The sequence below is a fragment of the Chrysochloris asiatica genome, unplaced genomic scaffold (genome assembly GCF_000296735.1).
Source record: "Chrysochloris asiatica unplaced genomic scaffold, ChrAsi1.0 scaffold00074, whole genome shotgun sequence".
NCBI lineage: Eukaryota > Metazoa > Chordata > Mammalia > Afrosoricida > Chrysochloridae > Chrysochloris > Chrysochloris asiatica.
In genome coordinates this window covers 14,884,887-14,897,399 of record NW_006408592.1, presented here as the reverse complement: position 1 = coordinate 14,897,399, position 12,513 = coordinate 14,884,887, and the positions used below count along the sequence as shown (strand labels likewise).

The 12,513-nt window shown below is 39.2% G+C and overlaps 1 protein-coding gene across 2 annotated transcripts in view; it reads left to right on the top strand.

Moving 5' to 3' along the window:
- The window catches only part of ACER3 (alkaline ceramidase 3), a 201,266-nt gene that overhangs the window by 46,060 nt on the left and 142,693 nt on the right, over nucleotides 1–12,513 (top strand). The window lies entirely within an intron of this gene.

Below are 12,513 nucleotides of genomic sequence, written 5' to 3'. Positions count from 1 at the left end.
TAATAATAATAAAAGGATTTCTGTAGGTTAATATAAGTATGTCTTTAATGTCCTAACTCTCTTTTAGTCACCTCAGCCCCTCCTCTCCCTGCTGTTAGGTGCTGTTGAGTCAATTCCAACCCGTAGCGACCCTGTATAGGGTCTCCGATGAGCGGCTGGTGAGCCCGATCCACCAGCCTTGCAGTTCAAAAGGCCCTGGAGTGTGGCACCTCAACCCACAGTACTGTGCCGGGACTCCTCTCAAACCAGTGAAAAAAAAAAAAAAAAAAAAAAGCAGACCACATAGGACGCACATCCACGTCTCCCATATAGGGTTTCCGAAGAGCGGCCAGTGAGCTTGAACCACCGACCTTGCAGTTCAAAAGAATTTGCAGTGTGGCGCCTCAGCCCACTACGATACGCCAGGACCCCTCTCAACCCAGTGTAAAAAGGTCGACCAAATCTGCGTCTCAGCTTGGGCTGAGTGTGTGAGTTCCTGGCAGAGGAAACCACCAGAGCGGTGAGGGTGGGTCTTGGCCACTCGGCTAAGGTGGACAAACCGTGAGCGCACCTATTACCCAACACCAAAGAAAAAAATAGAATCGTAACCACACAAAATCGGCAAAGTATACTTTCCAAGGTTCCTGCGGCGTGTTTCTGCGGCGTCTCTGTGGCCCTCTCTGTGGCCCCGATTTTGTCCCGCCGCTTGGACTTGCCCAGGATGTGGGCTCAGGCCTCCGAGCCTGGCCGGCAGATTCAAAAGCACATGATTTCCCGCTTCAGCTCCAAATCCCACAGGCTACAAGCCCTCAAACCTTTAAACTATTCCTATGTCTATGGGTCCGAGTCTTGGAGCTCTGTCCTGCCTCCTTTCTGCCTGGAATTCACTCATGCCGCTTTTTGTACGTTTATCTTCTCATCTTTCATGATATTAGGGGAATATTCTTCCAACAACACTTTGTTGTACAATTTTCTCTGTGCTTTTTATTGTCTCTTCCTGTTCTGGAGTTCTAAACACTTCTAAGTTGATCTTCATGGTTTCCATGAAGAAGTCTTAGGCTTTCTTTGGATTTTTTCACTATTTTTTCTGATTGTTCTAGCATACTAGTATTAAAAAAATTTATCTTCAGGTCCATTAATTTGGGCTTCCATTGCTTTGAATCTTCTCCTTTGCCCTTTGAATGTATTGTCCATTTCTGAAATCTTAGTATTAATCTTCTGGATTTCTAATTGAAGGTTATGTATTGTTTCAAAATTTGCATTTATTTTGCACATTCGTTCTTGTAGTGTTTTCCTGAATTCTTCTAAAGTTTTTCTTTCTTTTTTCAATCCATTGAAGGTACCAGTATATCATTCTTTTGAATCCTTTTTCAGTTCCATTTCCTTATTTTCCTCAGAAATGTTTTCTGTCGCTGCATTGTAGTTATTTGTTTGTGCCATTCTCTTGTTTCTTTGTGTGAGCTAAAATTGTTTGTTGTCCCTGTTACATTGTGGTGGTGTCGTATTTGTAAAAAGAAACAGTGTTAATTGGATCTGGAGGGCAGATATCTGTGGTGTGCTCCTATAATTCATGGAGCCCATGAGGTGGCGGTTACAGAGACGTTACAGTTTTCAAACCATGTGGTTTCATAACTGTTGTACTCTAAAAACTTAATTGAGGACCACCAGGAGTTTTTGTTTGTATAGGTTTTATCTATCTAATATATTTACCATATTAGAAATCAAACTGTAATTCAGTTTTCCCACCATAAACACAAGCTCCTTTAAGTTGACTTTGTAAATGCCTGATTCATGGGTTTGCTGGAGACTTTGGGAGGCTTCATACACACAGACTGCCTTTTATTTTTTTTGCTCCTTCTCTGCTAATTCTCCCTTTCTTCTTTGGTAGCAATTGCTATCTTGGCTCCACTACACTGTAAAGACTGTCCTGCCCTTAAACCAATTTGCAGAAATAGACAACTTATCCGTATTAGTCCCTTGCCCCAAGTTTTCACTTTTCTCCAAAATACCTGCTGTTGTTCCCTCTCCAGAGCCCTCAGGCAGTTGTTTTGTATTTTATTCAGAGGTTATATAGGGAGCCCCTAGTGTGACACTGTAGGATAAGCTCTGAATGGCTAACCACAAGGTTGGTGGTTCAAACCCACCATCCACTCTTTGGAAACCCTATACAGGGTCATTGTGAGTCAGAAGCAATTCCAGTGCACTTAACAATAACAGCAGGTAGTCAGTTACTAAGGAAAAATTGGAGTTACAGTGAACCACGCTTAAGAAGAGAGTAGTCCAGGGAGATGACCTGTAGTTACCTGCTTAAAGGTCAGTCTGTTCGGAGCTTACTCTGCCATACTGGAAATATTTGTTTCTTATTGATTTATAAGTACTCTGTATATTGGAGAAATTCGTCATTTGTGACAAAAAGGTGCAGTCTGCCTCTGCCCACCCCCACCTCCCTGGTTTGCTGTTTGTAAATTTGCTTTGGGTTGTTTTTGCCATGTAGAAATAATTTGATTTTTATTTGGTTGAAGTGATCAGTCTTGTTATTTATAAATGCTTTTGTATTGTCATATTTAGAAAGACCCTTTTATACTCCAAGATTATAAAAATTTCTCCTGTGATCTTTTCTCCTAGATCTTTTTATGATTTTATTGTTACATTAAAAAAAATCTATTTGGAATGTAGCCTGGTTTAAAATGTGAAGAAAGGATTAAACTTAATTATTTTCCAGATGATTTTTACTCAATTGACTGAATATAATGTACTGAATAATTCCTCTTTACTCCCAGTAATATGAAGTGCTTACATAAATCCCAGAAGTATTTGGGTATAGGTTTGGATTTAATGGCCTGTTTTATTGATGATCTGTATTATGCCTCAATATCCCATTGTCTTAGTGATTTTATCTCATGTCATAATTGCCTTCATTGTGACCTCATCCTCTATCCTCCTGTGGCACCCAGGTTTTCTGGTCACCAGTAGGAGACATGAGAGTTTAAAACCTACACACAAGACTTTAAAACCTATGCATTTTTGTTTGGACCTGAAATGGAAGGCAGTAATTTTCCTTTGTTCTCTCTGGAACCAGGAAGAGAAAAGTTAGAAAGGAAGAGAGATACAGTAGTGCTGAGGAAGGAGAGAGGGACTTAGCCTGCAATCAGGGCGTTCTTGTCAGTGGGCTTCTGTGGTTACTTACTGAGTACATGTACAGAAATCATTTGTGAAGTGAAGAGAAATAAGTCAGTGTTTCTTAAAATTTTCCATTGAAATTCTCTTAAGGGCAGAGAAAAGTAAAAATAAGTGATTATGTCTGAAGATGAAGCTTGCCTACCTTAAATCAAAAACATTTTATATTAAAAAAACCAACTATAACTAAATGTTGGTTAGTAGATATACAATGGAATAGTGTGCAAGCCATTAAAAAGAGTGAACTAATTTATATGTAATGGAGTCCTGGTTTGGTGCTGTAGGATAAGCACTGGACCACAAGGTTCGTTTGAACTGCAGGGTTGGAGGTTCAAATTTACCAGCTGCTCCTTGGAAACCCTATACAGGGTCACTATGGGTCAGAACTGATTGGATGGCACTTAGCAACAGTTCTGAAATAATTGATAAAGTTTTGACTCCATTTCCCTTAGTCTCTGGGTCTTTCCTTCTCTGCATTTCTACTTTGACACATTGTTAAATAACCATATTTATCAGCTAAGACCTGGGAAAACCCTGGTGTTGTGCAATAAAAAAAGTTTCTTATATGTGGAACCACTTTGGAACCCCTAATTCTACCACTTTGAGGTTCCAAAATGGTTTCATATATAAGAACCTCTAATTCCGCCCCGCCTTGCATGCCAACAGGGTTTATATGAAAACACTGGGTGGTGGGTGGGCAGTAAGGGATCTGCTGTGAACCCAAAGAGCAGCCTGTGGTGCCACAGATAAGTCTGGTGTTGCGGCTTTGCCCAGTCTGTGCCTGATCCAGAACTGATAATCTACAATGTTAAAATGAGGTAACTCAAGATGAGCAGGTTGAAAGTGGCATCAGAGAAGAACCTTAGCAATAAGTCTCCTATTGTGGGACTCTTGGCTCATCTGGAGAAGATCAATACTGAAGCCACAGAATCAGCCACTGCCAGATACGTTACAGCAAAAATTCTTCATCAGCCTCAAAGTCTAGCTTGGTAGCCCCTATGTCAGCATCATTACTGGAAATGTTCCTAACTACCATGGGAGACTAACCCGGTTCCTCATACCACTGGTGGATAACCCGTGATTAGTCCTCTGGTGTTGGGTAATATAACGACTCTGCTTATAGTTTCTTATAGTCACCCAATATAGGACAGCTAGTCCCTGATTCATGATGGGGTTCTATTCTGATGACTCCACTGTAAGTTGGTTCTGACATACCTTGAATGCCTCATGCTTTTTGTTTTATTATTGCTTAAAAACACACACACACACACACAAAAAGATCAGTGTCTTTATAGCTCTGATCTTTATTTGCCTTTGGGGGAGGCATGAGAATGATAATATGAGCAAATCATGTGCTGCAACATTGTATGTAGTACATATCAGTAATGATAAGATACAAAGAAAGAAGAAAAGACAATTGCAAGGGTGGCTTGTGGTGATGATGGTGGTGTGCCATGGAGTTGATTCCTGTTCAGCGACCCTGTTCAGGGTTTCCGAGGCTGTAAATCTTTATGGGAGCAAAAAGCCTCATCTTTCTCCTGTAGAACCTCACGTAATTTCGAATTGCTGACTTTGAGGTTAGCAACCTGATTTGTAACGACTACCAGAGAGTAACTCAAATATGCTGGAGACTAACTACAGATTGCTGGAGAAAGATGAGGTCTTTTGCTCCTACAAGGATTTAAAAGCCTCCGAAACTGTATACACAGACACTATGAGTCTGAAATAACTCAATGACACTTAGCAACAGTTCTACTGTAGGATTCCTGTTGTGATTTAGGATAAATAAGCACTGGACTGCTCACCACAAGATCAGTTCAAACCCACCAGCTGCTGACTTTATGGCACTTAACAACAACATTTCTACCACTAATGTTCAATTCTGCCTCTCTAAATTTGTGCTGGCTTAAGTAGGAAAATTTTTAACAGTTTGGGTATTAGAAGCACTCTACAAAGGAAGTAATTGTATGAAAATGTTTTAATTCTTGTAACATTTTTTACACTTGTCCATCCATTGGTACTGTTGTATAAAAGCTCAAACTTCTGGAGCTGCTTTAAGGGTTTTCATTAAGTTTTACCCTTCCTTTTTATGCTCCTATTACCATGAAAAACTACTAGAATAACTCCTCTGGGATTCTTACAACTCTCCCAATAAATGAAAATCTTTAATATGTAAAGGTAATATGTAAAGGACGTTTTTTATCTATTTTTCACATGTAAGGACTTTTTTTTACCCATTTGTGATTTTGTAAATTCATGCATTATGCATTAGTCTTTTGGAAAATATGTACTGAATTATACAGATCTTCACATGTTGATAATTTTCTGTATATATTTTTAAATCATATTTGTTGATAGCACCTCTAGAAAAGTCTTTAAGAATGGAAAGTTGTCAAATTTGTGGTGAGTTATGCAAGTTTTCAAGAATTCTAGTTTTTGCTTAATTAGATCATAGGCAACAAATACTGTTGTTTTCTTGAAGTGATAGACTCACTTTGCTCATTTTCAGGAAATTATCTTCCAAATACTTAAGAACAAATAATCATAGTTTACAAAGGTAGCTCTGTCATACCAGTGTTTTCCTAAGACAATCTGAGACAATTTCATTATGCTTTGGTATATAGCAAAAGTTCTTTATCCAAATTCCTATTTCATTATGGTGGTGGTGGTGGTGGTGGTGTGCCATGGAGTTGGTTCTGACTCATAGCAACCTTGCATAGGATTTCTTTACGGGGACAGAACGCTTTATCTTTCTCATGTGGAACAGCTGGTAATTTTGAACTTCTGACTTTGAGATTAGCAGTCTGATTTGTAACCACTACACTACCAGAGCTCCTTATTTCATTATTGTTGTTGTTGTTGTTAGGTATCATTGAGGCAGACATCTTTGCTCTTCAACACTTGAAAAAGGTCTTGTGCAGCAGATTTGCCTAATGCAGTACGTCGTTTGATTTCTAGACTGCAGCTTCCATGAGTGTTGATAGTTGATCCAAGAAGAATGAAGTCCTTGAAAACTCCAGTCTTTTCTCCATTGATAAAAATGTTGTTTATTGGTCTAGTGGTGAGGATTTTTGTTTTCTTGACATTGAGATCTAATCCATACCAAAGGCTGTGCTCTTTGATCTTCATCAGTAAATGTTTAAGTCCTCTTCACTTTCAGCAAGCAAGGTTGTAGCATCTGCATATCGCAGGTTGTTAATGAGTCTTCCTCCAATCCTGATGCCACATTTTTCTTCATAGAATCCAGCTTCTTGGATTATTTGCTCAGCATACAAATTGAATAAATATGGTGAAAGAATACAACCTTGTCACACAATTTTCTTAATTTTAAACCATTCAGTGTTCCCATGTTCTGTTCGAACAACTGCTTCTTGGTCAAAGTACAGATTCCTCATGAGCCACAATTAAGTGTTCCAGAATACTCATACTTCGCAATGTTGTCCATAGCTTGTCACGATACACACGGTTGAAAGCCTTTGCATAGTCAATAAAGCATAGGTAAGCATCTTTCTGATATTCTCTGCTTTCAGCCAAGATTCACCGGACATCAGCAATGATATCTCTCGTTCCACGGCCTCTTCAGAATCTGGCTTTAACCTCTGGAAGTTCTCTGTCAATATATGATTTTAGCCGTTTCTGTATTACTTTTAGCAAAACTTTACTCGCATGGGATATCAAAGAGCTTGTCTGATGATTTCCACATTCCGTTGGGTCACCTCTTTTTGGAATGGGCATAAATATGGATTTCTTCCAATCAGTCGGCCAGATAGTTGTCTTCCAAATTTCTTGGCAGAGATGAGTGAGTGCCTCCTGTGCCGCCTCACTTTCTTGAAAGATTTAATTTGTATTCCATCAATTCCTGGTGCCTTGTTCTTTGGCATTTCCTTCAATGCATCTTGGACTTCCTCTTTCAGTATCATTGGCTCTTGATCACATGCTACCTCTTGAAATGGTTGAACATCAACCATTTCCTTTTGGTACAGTGCCTTTGTGTATTCCTTCCATCTTCTCTTGATGCTTTCTGCATCATTCAGTAATTTGCCTGGAGGATCTTTCAGTAACGAAAGTTGAGGCTTGAATTTTTTCTGTAGTTCCCCCAGCTTGAGACATGCTGAGCGTGTTCTTCCTTTTTGGTTTTCTGATTCCAGATATTTGCATATTTTGTTATAATATTTGGCTTCATCTTCTATAGCTGATCTTTGAAATTTTCCGTTCAGGTCTTTTACCTCCTCATTTCTTCCGTCTGCTTTAGCATTTCTATGCTGGAGAGCAAGTTTCAGTGTCTCTTCTGGCATCCATTTTGACCTTTTCCTTTTTTATCTTCTCAATGACTTTTTGCTTTCTTCATGTATGATGTTCTTGATGTTATCCCACAACTCTTCTGGTCTTCAGTCTTTAGTGTTTAGTGTATCAAATCTGTTCTCCAGATAATCTCTAAAGTCAGGTGGGATATATTCAAGGTCATATATTGGCTCTCTTGGGCTTGTTTTCATTTTCTTCGGTTTCAGTTTGAATTTGCATATGAGTAATTGATGGTCTATTCCACAGTCTGCCCCTTGCCTTGTTTTCACTGGTGATATGGAGTTTTTCCATCGTCTCTTTTCGCAGATGTAGTCAATTGATTTCTGTGTATTCCATCTGGTGAGGTCCATGTATATAGTCATCTCTTATGCTGTCTAAAGAAGGTATTTGAAATGAACAAATCATTGATTTTGCAGAATTCTATCATGCATTCTCCAGCATCATTTCTATCACCAAGGCCATATTTTCCAGCCACTGATCCTTCCTCTTTGCTCCCAACCTTTGCATTCCAATCACCAATAGTGATCAATACAGCTTGATTGCATGTTTGATCAATTTCAGATAGAAGAAGTTGATAGAATTCTTCTATTTCATCCTTACTGGCCATAGTGGTTGGTGCGTAAATTTGAATAATAGTGGTATTAACTGGGCTTCCCTATAGGCGTATGGATATTATCCGTATCACAGACAACGTTGTACCTCATGACTGATCTTGATATGTTCTTTTTGACAATGAATGCAACACGATTACTCTTCTATTTGTCATTCCCGGCATAGTAAACCATGTGGTCATTAGATTCAAAATGGCCGATACCAGTCCATTTCAGCTCACTAATGCGTAAGATATTGTTGTTTATGTGTTCCGTTTCATTTTTGACAGTTTCCAATTTCCCCATATTCATACTTCGTACATTCCATGTTCTGATTTTTAATAGATGTTTACAGCTGTTTCTCTTCATTTTGAGTTGTCCCCCATCTGCAAATGAAGGTCACATGGACTTTTCTCCCATGGGCTTTACTCCATTCACGACATCATGGTCAACTCTACTCTGAGGAGGCAGCTCTTCCCCAGTTGCATTTTGAGTGCCTTCCAAACTGAGGGACTCATTTTCCGGCACTATATCTGACAGTGTTTCTCTGCTAATTCATAAGGTTTTCAGTGACTAAATATTCGGACATAGTTCGTCACTCCTTCTTCCTAGTCTGTCTTCATCTGGAAGCTCATCTGAAACCTGTCCACCATGGGTGACCCTGCTTGTATTTAAAATAGCAGTGGCACAGCTTTCAGAATCATAGCAACTCAAAAGCCACCATAGTACGACAAACTGACAGACGAGTGGTCGTATTTCATTATAGACACAGTTAAAATGATATGCCCTATACTGGTACAGCAACAGATATATAGACCAATGAAATAGAATTGAAGACTATAAGAGTAATTTTTTTTAGAAGAATCAGTACCAGGCTTGTCCCTATGAAATGGAGCTTGAAGATACTCTGCTTGTTATATATTCCAGTGTGCTCTGTTATTGTTGCTGTTAGGTGTTAAGGAGTTGGTTTCGACTCATAGTGACCCTTTATAGGGTTTCCAAGGAGCGACTGGTGTGTTTGGACCACTGACCTTGCAGTTAGTAATCCATTGTTTATCCTATTGTGACCCAAGATGCTAAACCACTCTATAATCTCTGATATCAGCCACTACTACTTGCTAAAACTATTACCCTAAAACACCTTTTCAACTTGGAACTGAAGCCACTCCCAGAGGTCACCAGATAATATATAGATTCACATATAAAATAAATAATAACACCTGTGAGGAGTGTGCTACTTATCATAGTCAACTAAATCAAGAGCTCTGGTAGCGTAGTGGTTACGAGTTGGGCTGCCAACCTCAAGATCAGCAGTTCGAAACTACCAGCTGTTCAACGGGAGAAAAATAAGGTGTTCTGCTCCCTTAAAGGTTTATACCCTCAGAAACCCTGTGCAGGGTCACTATGAGTCAGAACCGACTCCATGGTACTTAACAACAAAATCAAGACCAAATGGGCAAAATTTGCCCAAAAGCACAGGGAAGGCAGGGAAGGGAAGGGAAACTAGAGGTATGAAAATGGGGAAGGCAAGATGGAAATACTTAAGAGTGCTGGCACAATGCCACAGAGCAACCATGGTCACAGAACAATTTTTATGTGAATTGTTGAATGGGTAACCAATTTGATGTGGAAACTTTCACCTAAAGCACAATACAGTGTTGAAATAAGAAAAGATCTGCACTCAAGTGGTGAGATTTAATCAAACAGTAATTTTTATAGCTTCCCCAAAGGCATTGTTGTTTTTTTTCAAGACTGAATGTGTAGTGGCAGTGAAGAATACAGTAACTCTAGTATAGTGTGGATGCTACTGCACTGATTTGTACCTGCCATTGCTTTAGAATCATCAATGCAAGTATCTACCCAGTGATTAAGATAAATAACTTTTTTCTGTCATAGAAAGTAGTTTTGATTCCAGGGCCCCTGGAAAGGATCCATGGACCACGTTTGGAAAACTATTGCTCTGATCTACTGATAAATATTTATCTCCTTACACATAATATTGAACATTTAGCTTTTTGTGGTTTGTTACTTTATTATTGCTGTTGATAAGTGCCATCCAGTCGGTTCCAACTCATATTGACCCTATATATGGTTTCTGAGGAGAAGCTGGTAAGTTTGAACTGATGCCTTACAGTTGAAACCGACCTTGCAGTCTAGTGCTTATCCTACAATGTCACACCAGAGGAGTTTTAATGGAATATATTTTTAAATAAGAAATAATAAGATAGAGTTAGTTATTCATTTCAGGTAATGGGTCCTACTTCTATGCATGGTGATGGTGGTTATGTGTCGTGGAGTCGGTTCAAACTAATAGTGACCCTGTAACAGGGTTTCTGAGGCTGTAAATCTTTACAGGAGCAAAAAGCCTCATCTTTCTCCCACAGAACAGCTAGTAGTTTCAAACTGCTGATCTTGCGGTTTGCAGCCCGATTCGTAACATAGACATGTCCAAAATCCTCATTAGTCATCTTCCTACAACTGTTAACCAATTTTATATACTTCCTTTTCTAGTTATAGACTCCTTCAACAGCCAGGTCTGATGAAATTCCATGTGCCGTAGGCAGTAGGAAAAACTTTAAATTCTGAGAGCTCATGCCAAGGTTTCAAGGAGGAACTATTGTTACTTTTAATTACAGAATACAGGAGACTTGAGTTCCTTTTGCTACTATTAAAACGAACAGTATTAATATAGCAGCTGATATTATTTGGTACTTATAATGTACCAAGGAGTCCTGGTATGTGGCGCTGTGGGTTAATGCACCGGGACTGCGAAGCTGTTTGAAATGCAAGGTCAGTGGTTCAAGTTCACCATCTGCTCCTTGGAAACCCTATACAGGATCACTATGGGTCGGAATCGACTCGATGGCACTTGACAACAGCAACAACATAATGTACCAAACAGTCCTGGTGTAGCACTGTAGGATAAGCATTGGACTTCTAACCACAAGGTCAGTGGTTCAAACCTGCCAGTCATTCCTCAGAAACCCTATATAGTGATGCTGTGAGTGGGAATTGACTCGATGGCACTTAACGACAATGATATACCAGTATCCTTGGGTGGTGTATTTGGCTACTAATCTCAGGGTTCATGGTTCAAACACTCCCAGTGGTGCCATGGAAGAAAGGCCTAGAAGTTTCCTTTTGTGAAAATTACAGCCAAGCAAGCCTTATGAAGCCTTTCTCTTCTGTGATACAGCATGTCACCATGAGTCAGAATTGACGTTATGGCAACAAGTTTGGGTTTTTGGCTTTCTCTATGCCAGCTACAATGCTAAGCATCTTATTTAATTAAAATGAAGTCTTGTTTAGGGAATATTATTATGATGACCCTTCATATTTAGTTATTCCTTTCTTCTGTGGAAAGAAAACAGGTCGCTTTCTTAAGATTTGACATTTTATTCGTTTCTCAGAAGAATAAAAATTACATATTTACATGCTTTTGATTGTGTTTTGCATGCCAACTGGAGATGTATTCTTTCATCAAAAAATCTCTCTTAAATTAGGTAAGTTCATGCTTTCTTTTCTTCGTTCTTTACCATCTCACAGTCATCTTAGTTCAAGCCCATATTTTAATTTGTTTGAACTATTGCAGTAGTTTTCTATTTTGGCCTCTTTCTATCATCTCCAGCCTTTTCTGAAAGTTAATTGCTTATTTGTTTTTATAACCATTCCTTTGCTTCAAAGCCTGTTCATCTGTTGGTGTCTGGCTACTATTACTGAACATTTTGAGCAAAGACTCTATAGAAGAATTTTTATCAAAAGGGGGAAAAATCTTCATGGAGCTCATAGTTTAGACTTGGACAAGTACCCAAGCAAATACTTAAAATTTTAAAGTGTTGTGAAGGAAAACTAGAGAAAATACAAAGAAGCAAATAAAGAAAATGAACATTACCAGTAATTACTCTAATCACTCTGTCCTGCATTCCATATAAAATAAAATACGTAAAAATGGGAATGGATCTGAGTAGGTCCATGGTGGTGGTGGTGGTTATGTGCTGGCGAGTCGGTTCCGACTCATAGCGACCCTGTACAGGGTTTCTGAGTCTGTAAATCTTAATGGGAACAAAAAGCCTCATCTTTCTCCTGCGGAACAGCTGGTAGTTTCAAACTGTTGACCTTGTGGTTCGCAGCCCAATTCGTAGGTCCACAGGCACATTAAACTGTGCATGCAGGAGGGTTAGACTTCATGGTACCAGGTCCTACCTCTTTGCTGCTTCCTCCTCAACCCACATCTGTGGCCTCATGGAAAGTTCCTTATGACCAGTTAATTATTTGCTATGTGTCCTCCAGACTGTTTTCTCTCTCTCCTCCCTCATCCCCCTTCCTTTCTCTGTGTTTGTGTGTGTGTGTATGAAAAACCAACCCTATTGTTACTACGCAAAGGCTTTCGATTGTGTGGATCATGACAAGCTATGGACAACATTGAGAAGTATGAGTATTCCAGAACACTTAATTGTACTTCTAA